The following is a 9,067-nucleotide window of genomic DNA, read 5'->3' as shown; positions in this document are numbered from 1 at the left end:
TTTTTTTTTTTTTTTTTTCCTTTTATGAATGTGTTTTTTTTTTTTTTTTTTTCATTATTTACCTAGTCATGTTCTTAAATTGCTTTGCATACTCTCCCTCTATCCTTTCTTTTAAATTCACATGCTTAGTTTAGGTTCTAATACATTAATTGATTAACATGCATATATCTAGGGTTAAATTTCCTTTTAAGATTTTTAGATCTGCAAGAAATTTATTATGAAAGCTTCATTTTTTTTTCTCTGATAAAAACCAGATTAATACTTTTCATTAAAATAAAGATTTGAATTTTTTTCTTTTACAAAAACCAAATTTGCATTTTTCATTAAAATACAGATCTGAATTTTTTAACAAAACTAGATCTGTATTTTTCATTAAAATATACATCGAAAATTTTTTCTTTAACAAAAACCAAATCTGCATTTTTCATTTAAATACAAATATGAATTTTTTTCTTTAACAAAAACCAAATTTGTCTTTTTCATTAAAATATATATCTGAATTTTTTTTCTTTAACAAAACCAAATCTGTATTTTTCATTAAAATACAGATCTGAATTTTTTTAACAAAACCAGATCTGTATTTTTCATTAAAATACATATCTGAAATTTTTTCTTTAACAAAAATTAAATCTGTATTTTTATTAAAATACAGATCTGAATTTTTTCTTTAACAAAAACTAAATCTATATTTTTTTAATAGAAACTAAATCTGTATTTTTCATTAAAAAACAGATTTGAATTTTTTTCTTTAAAAAAACCAAATCTGTATTTTTTTTTATTAAAATACAAATCTGAATTTTTTAATAAAACCAGATCTGTATTTTTCATTAAAATACAGATCTGAAATTTTTTTCTTTAACAAAAACCAAATCTGTATTTTTCATTAAAATACATATCTGAATTTTTTTTTCTTTAACAAAACTAGATCTGTATTTTTCATTAAAATACAGAGCTGAATTTCTTTTAACAAAACCAGATTTGTATTTTTCATTAAAATACAGATCTGGATTTTTTCTCTTTAACAAAAGCTGAATCTGTATTTTTATTATAATCAGATCTTCATTTTTAAAATGAAATTGGTAGACGACCCACATCACCTAGTTAAGCACACGGGGATGTGCTTATAAGGAATGACATCCCTTTAATGTGTAGATGCATTTTCCTTCACTACTATGTGCTTTGGGGGAGAACAAAACCGTGAGGGGTATGGTCCCTAAAGGGAACAATTTCTACATAGTTGGGGCGGGGTCATTACAGATTTTTGTGTGTGATTTAGGGTTCAATTTTAGTGAATATAGGCTTTTGGTGTGTGATTTAATTTGCTCCTTCAAGCTTTGTTTATATACTCATATGATTTTTGGGAGATTTTGCTGTGTTTGTTTATACGATTTGATTTTTCTTTGTAATCTTTCGATAAGCTTATTTTGGAGTTGTCTTATGTAGATACACAAAGCTTAAAGGAATATCATTTTGTGTGCTGTAACAATTCTTCTATATTGGTAATTGTCAACCAATGATATCCTTGTAATCAGATCCTTTATTAGGAGTCTGCAATTCATTGTCATCTATGGTTCTTATGTCTTTGAATGTGGGTGCAGGTCTGTTTATTGCATTTGTAAGTTTTACAAGGAGATTCAGAGATTGAAGGTAGTGGAGAAGAGGTATAAGGAGTAGTAACTTTCTTTTCTGTGCTTTTATATGAAATTAGTTGTGCATAAGTACTTGTCACTAAATCTTGCTTTTCAGAATGTGAATGTGTTGTAAATCTATTTGAATTATTTTCTATGACATAGACTCCAGAACCTGTGGTGAAGAAAGATTCAAAGGGTTCAATTGATAGAGGTGTTGGAAAAATATATGTTTGTATCTGTGATACCCCAATTTGATTGATTGTGTGATGTGTGTGGGTGTATGATGAGTCCTACATCGGGTATTTACTGGGTTGAACTGGGCTTTATTAACAACTACAAGGAGCCTCAACTGTGACTAGCCCTTTTGAGGTACAGTGCAGATGTGGCTAGCGCTTTTCCTTGGGTCATTACATATGGTATCAAAGCTGGCTCGGTAATCCCTTGTGGGCTCAGAGACACTATCCTACAAAGTGAGCCCTAACAAGGACGTTAGGGATTTAAGTGGGAGAGATTGTGATATCCCAATTTGATTGATTGTGTGATGTGTGTGGGTGTGTGATGAGTCCCACATCGGGTATTTACTGGGTTGAACTTGGCTTTATTAACAACTACAAGGAGCCTCAACTGTGACTAGCCCTTTTGAGGTACAACGCAGATGTGGCTAGCGCTTTTCCTTGGGTCGTTACATATGGTATCAGAGCTGGCTCAGTAATCCCTTGTGGGCTTAGAGACACTATCCTACAAAGTGGGCCCTAACGAGGACGTTAGAGATTTAAGTGGGGGAGATTGTGATACCCCAATTTGATTGATTGTGTGATGTGTGTGGGTGTGTGATAAGTCCCACATCGGGTATTTACTGGGTTGAACTGGGCTTTATTAACAACTACAAGGAGCCTCAACTGTGACTAGCCCTTTTGAGGTACATCGCAGATGTGGCTAGCGCTTTTCCTTGGGTCGTTACAGTATCACATTCAAAAACATACACAGCGAAAAATTAATGGATTTACTTCATTCGCAATTAATAACATGTACTATGTAAATTTTAGAATATAAGAATAAGAGAGTGTATTCTTTTTGCATTTCTTACCGGGGAAAAAGTTTATAGCCTTGCACTTTATCCATGTGAAAACACTTAGAAAAATTCAAAATTCACAGTTTTCTATCGATCGAATGTGTGTCTCAATCAGTTGAAAAAATTAAAAAAATTCTCACCAAACAATCTGCCTGCCTCGATTGGTACTCGATCGTTGCTCGATCGATCAAAAAAGAAAATTTGATTGATCGACTAGCAATCGAATATCAATCGAATCAAACAGATTGGTCACTGTTTCACTCGATCGATTGAAAGCAATTTTTGATCAATCGAATCTTGTGAAACTTGAATTTTTCTAGAATTTTTCTGAAGCAGTTTTCAATGGTTTTTCATGAACAATCAACCATCATATGAACATGATAGAAAGAGATTGATATCAAAACTGAATTCTATTGATGCTATAGCCTTAAAGTTCAATTTAACATACTTAATATCAAAATTAAACAACATCATAACATCAATATCAGTTTTTATCAAACAATAATTTCAACAACCATGCAGAAAATTATATGTATAATCTTTCAACATCATATCATCAGATTCCTCTACTATCCCTATTGACTCCAATTCAAAGTGCTCACCAAGCTCTTTCACTAGCGCACCCAAATCATCCGAAGATTCTACTGGAGCAATAGTCATGAATGCAAAGAAGTTTCCCTCTCCATCATAGCTTTCATCTGAATCTGAATTAGAGGAGTCGAAATCACTAAGAGTGGTGGCATACACCTTGCCCTTCCCTCTCAAATAATTAGGACACTCTTTCTTGAGATGTCCATGTCCATTGCATTGGAAGCATGTGATTCCTTGAGAGGATTGAGACTCCTTCCCATCTTTCCTCTTGAAGTCCTTTTTCTCCTTTCCGAAACTTGGGAATTTTCCCTTCTTAGCAAAATTTCCATTCTTCTTGAATTTCAAAACTTTTTTAATTCTTCACAAGATATGACACATCTTTATTGACCTCATCCTCATCTAATGAGTCCTGAGCTTCCACCCTCTCATTAATTGGCTTAAGAGCAAGGGATTTGCTCTTTCTTTGTGATGGCAATGACAACTCATATGTTTGAAGTGAGCCAATTAGTTCTTGAACTTTGATATCATCTAAGTCCTTGCTCTCTTCAATTGCGGTTAACTTTTGCACGGAAACTCTTCGGCGATGATTGAAGGATTTTCCTCACTATCTTTGAGTTCTCCGTCTTCTCACCCAAGTTGAACTTACCAATAACCACCTCATTCAGCTTGCTATAGAATGAGTCGAATGACTCGTCATCACTCATTTTCAGCTTTTCAAATCGAGTGGTTAGCATCTGCAACTTAGTATTCTTCACTTTCTTAGTTCCTTCATATATGGTCTCTAATATTTGCCTTGACTCCTTGGCAATTGTAATGTGGGATATTCTATGAAACTCATTTGGAGAAACACCATAAAAAATAGCATTTAGTGCTTTGTTGTTTGCATTAGCTGCCGCAAGAGCCGCCTTATCCCATGTGGATTTAGTGGCCTTCGACCTAGTCCATCCTACATCCACTGCATCCCAAAAAATTTCATCAATTGAACACAAGAATGCCCTCATCCGGACTTTCCAAGAGGCATAGTTGCTACCATCAAAATATGGTGGACCATTTAGAGATTAAGATCAATCCATCTCAATGGGATCAAAGATCGCACTTAGGTAATTAAATCACAGCAAGTGCACCCGCTTTGATACCAATTGAATGTTCAAATAGTGTGAAAAACACCTATGAATGTTTAGACCCCCAAATTACAAATTACAAATTACCAATTCAAGCTTATTATCAAACAATGTATGTGTGGAATATGAAAATAAGCTAAAACAGAATTGATAAAACAATCTAAACCATATTTAATCACAACCACAGCAGTAATTAAAAGATAAAGATTAAGAGAAGAGAGATGTAAACACAAAGACAACACAGCGATGTGTTATCGAAGAGGAAACCGAAGTCCTCAGCGTAAAACCTCTCCATCGTCTTCCAAGCGGTTAATAATCCACTAGAGAATAAAGTTGGGATACATGAATAGTAGAAGACCCTTCAAGCCTAATCTACCCAGTGCACCTAAGCCCTCTAAGCTTCTTGCTCCAACTAGGTTACGCTAAACCTTTGTCTTCTCTAGCTTACCGGATCTTGCAATTAGCCCATTGCACCAACCAATATCAATTGGTCTCTTCCTAACTGTTTCCCAAGCTCCAAATAACCTTCTCACAGATATATGTATGGTGAGATAAGGATTTGGCTAATGTATCTCTCAAGGATATATCAATGGAAAGGGTGAGAGTAAAGGAATTCGAAGAATCAAGGATGAAGATTGTGGATGAGTCAATCTTATTTTTCTTTTCTCTCTCAAAATTCTCTTTGGAAACTCTCTACAATACATGGATATAAGGGTCTATATATAGTAGGGTATGTATAAAATGCAAAGTGTCAGTTTTGTAACAAATAGAGTGGTCTGGCGACTTGAGCTCGTGATTGGAACGAGTTGCAAGTTTGAGTCGCGAGCTAACGACCTGGCTAGACTGGAAGTTTTGTCCTATAGTGCAATAGCTGGCGTGACTCTTCAGCTCTCTTGCATGCTTCACACGTGTGCCACTTTTGACGACTCGCCAGTCGTGAGATTCAGTCGCGAGGCCCTTCTTGAGTGCACACTCTTAAGCTTTTCTTCATATTCTCTCACACACTACCCTTACATGATTCCCACCTAAATATAGAGTTTCTAAATGCGAATTATAAGCAAATTTGGCACGGAATAAAGCTAACAAAAGGGTTGAATAAATTCAACCTTACAAGATCTACTTCATTCACAATTAACAACATGTACTATGTAAATTTCATAATATAAGAACAAGAGAATGTACTTTGGTGCGGTGAAATTTAAAATCAAAGATTAGAAGTACTTAGGAACACTTTTAATCTTCACTCCAATTCCACTTGTGCCCAAGAAGTATAGTCTCTCAATCAGTTTATATGAATATGTTTAAGAGAATAAAAGAGTGTCCAACACTCGCATACAAACCATTTCATTCTCTTTCAAAATTCTATATGTTTCTCTCCTTATAACTGATTATCTAATTGGGCTAGTCTTTTGGGCCATTCCAATTGGGCTTTAGTATGTGGCTTGGAGTGGGACCAAAAGAAAACAAATAAGACTCTAGCTCCAATCAGCCTTGGGCTTTTCTGTCAACTTTTGACAAGTCCAAAGTTACCATTAATTATATTTAATACCACTATATAAATATAATTGCACTCTAGGCCTTATTAATAAATTAAATTGCAAGACTTAATTATACATACAATCCCTTCATAAAATATTTGTAGTAATACAAAGTCATAAAAGTAGACTGCTACTTTGAAGATTACTACATCTTAATCTTTGAATACCCGGTTTAATCCTTTAAGTTATTCATCATATATTTATGAAATTCAATTTCATAAATATATACTTTAGTAACTCCTTACTAAAGTGGTTAGGTCTAACACTCTGAATAACCAATCCCATTAAACTTATCTCAAGAGAATATTTTATATCTCCATTAAGAGATTATGAATTCCATCTTGAGAATATATATTCTATCAACACTAAATGTGGCTACCCAACATATGGAGGTTTTGATTGTGACTTTAGATCTCAATCTTGATATATCAAAAGAACCTATACTTCATGATCTGGTCCATTATTCTTTTAAGATTAAGAGTTCATGTAAATAGAAGTCGTGAGATTTGTTATTCATCTGATAGTCGTTAGGAGAATAATAAATCTCACAGCGGTCCAGTTCAATATGTTTCAACTCTTAAAATATATCAACATATCAGCTAGAAGTCTTCACTTCCATAATCAAGACAAATCATTTTAGTTGATACGTTATAGTCTTCGCAAATGAAACGCCCAATTTCATCACCGACTACGAACTAAAATTCTGAGTTTACAAAGAACTTGTGACTTATATACAATGCATCTTATGGGACTATATGATAATGTCCAAATGTCCATGTTACCATTATTTTAGATAATAATAAAACAACTTTATTAATTACAACATTAAGTCATACATAGCATCATACAATAGGATTTAAGGACACTAATCCTAACAAGAGGTACTTTTTAATTTTCTCTTCTTTGATATTTGTGTTGTATCATTTTGGTTTTATCATGCCTCAGTGTTTGCATGTTTGGGTTGGGTAGGAAGTAAAAAGGTTGGGAATGAGTGTTAAGGAAAAATATTTTCATGGAGTTAATAGTGGATCATAATTGTGCTTTGCAATATGCCATGATTGATAATATTAATTTTCCTAAGTATCATATTAATTTCTATATCAAAAATTTGACCTTTTTTTGTTTTTTTTTTGTATTTTTTGTTTTATGAACTCACAAAGAATTCTTGCTTTTCATTTATGAACTCATATGAGTTCTGGTTTGATTTTTCAAGATTTTGTATTGCTGTTAGGTTAAAGTAGATTGATTTCAGTTAATTAATTCAATTACCCAAGTTGATTAATTAGGTCAAATTACATGCAAATCATGGAGGCACAAACAAATTACCAAATAACTAATATGCAGTGGAAAATAAATTAACAGGGTGATTTGTTGACAATGGGGAAAAATTCTTGCAAGGCAAAAACCCCTTCGGGTGAATTTAAGGTCACCACTCCTAAGAATCTCCTAATCAACAATCAAGCGGTTATAAGTATAAGGAATCTTACCACTACTCTGACCTATCCCAATATACCAACCTACAGTTGAACCTTCACTTCAATACCCAACTGAATTTGATCTTGTAGCAGACTTCTTTCCTTTGTTGCACAAATCTCCAATCTGTGACTAACTCTTTTGCATAGATCCTAGTACGTGACTAACTCCAGCAACTTGATTGATTGTTATTGGTTTCAAAGTTCTTCACTTCATAAACGATGAAGATCAGGAAGCACTTGGTTATAAAATCCTAAGGCTCACAAACGCAGTAGCTTCTCACAGAGTGTATGAATTCTAAGTCTTTGTCTCTGTTTATGATGAGTTTTAAAATAAGCCTTATATATGACTAAGGTTGTAAGAAAAGAAACCCTAATAATTCAAGTCATCATGGGCTAAATTTCAGATCTGAGATTTATGAAAAAGTAGATCTCGATAGATTAAGCTTGTGTTGAGCTTCTCCATTAATCTTCGATAGCAGCATCTGTCGAGCTTGTGTCGAGATTTAATGAAACTTATTTTCTTCACTTGTTTCTTGGATCAACCTTCATGTCTTTAAAGATATTACTTGATATATTTGAACAACATATTACTTGATATATTAAACCCAACTTAGAGCTACCTAATTACAAGTAAAGTACATTTTGTCAAATGATTAGCCAATTACATAGAAAATATGACCCCAACAATTGCAATATTTATCATTAGAGACTACTTGTTTGACATTATCAAGTCTTTACCATTAGATACTTTGTTATGTCTTTAGGGGTTTTTGTGTACCATGATGAGAATAAGAAATGCTAGGTAGCTGGCTTTCTTGGTTGCTTGTTTGTCGTCTATGTTGATTACCCTCACTTGAACAACACTGGCAAGTCATTGGTTTTATTGATGAATGATGAGTTACTATTTTTTCTTTTCTTTTTTCTCATTAAATATTTTTGTTGATGCATAACCATTGCTAAATTCTAACCATGCATGAAGGAGAATGATTCATGAATCATTAAATACATTGGTTGGCAATGAAGGTAAAAATAGAAAAAGACACATGCAGGTTATTTAGGGCATCCACGTCTGGGAATTCTATCCCATCTTATTTTACCATCCCAAAAAGCCACTTTATCAATTATACAATACAATTTTACAATATTGCCACCATCCCAACTTTTATTTTCCTATTCTACTCATTAAAATAATATTTCTACACAATAAAATATATTTTGCAACTTTTTTTTTTGTTTTTTCCCAATCTACTCCACACGCTACCTTCTAGACTCCTCCATTAACTTTACTTTTCACCTTCTTCCATAAAACTCCATTCCTTTATCTTCCATCATCCATATCAACCCAGATTGGCGAAACAGAAAAAAAAAAAAAAAAAAAAAGGGCCACCCACATTGCTGCAAAACCCATCACCTTCTTCCACACAACTCCATTCCTTTATCCTCCATCATCCATATCAACCTAGATAAAAAAAATAAAAAATAAAAAATAAAACCCGCTCTCATATCGGCAAAACCCATCACTGCAAAACCCATTTTCACAGCAAAACCCACTCTCATCTCTCTCTTCGTTTGTGGCTAGGTGCTTCTCCACCTCCCCTCCGATTCGATCTACTATTAACGCTCATAGCTCCACGCCGAT

General features: G+C 33.6%; 1 long non-coding RNA gene across 1 annotated transcript in view; it reads left to right on the top strand.

Annotated features, from left to right (window-relative positions):
* Positions 1–1,911, top strand: part of LOC136063142 (uncharacterized) — a 5,157-nt gene extending 3,246 nt beyond the window's left edge. Inside the window, exons 2-3 of the long non-coding RNA XR_010624842.1 lie at positions 1,444–1,499; positions 1,599–1,911. This is a non-coding gene — a long non-coding RNA (uncharacterized LOC136063142). The remainder of the gene's footprint in view (positions 1–1,443; positions 1,500–1,598) is intronic.
* Positions 1,912–9,067: the final 7,156 nt, after the last annotated feature.

Source organism: Quercus suber, unplaced genomic scaffold, assembly GCF_002906115.3.
Source record: "Quercus suber isolate HL8 unplaced genomic scaffold, Cork oak 2.0 scaffold_491, whole genome shotgun sequence".
In the NCBI taxonomy this organism is placed as follows: Eukaryota; Viridiplantae; Streptophyta; class Magnoliopsida; order Fagales; family Fagaceae; genus Quercus; species Quercus suber.
This window is presented reverse-complemented; position numbering and strand designations above follow the sequence as displayed.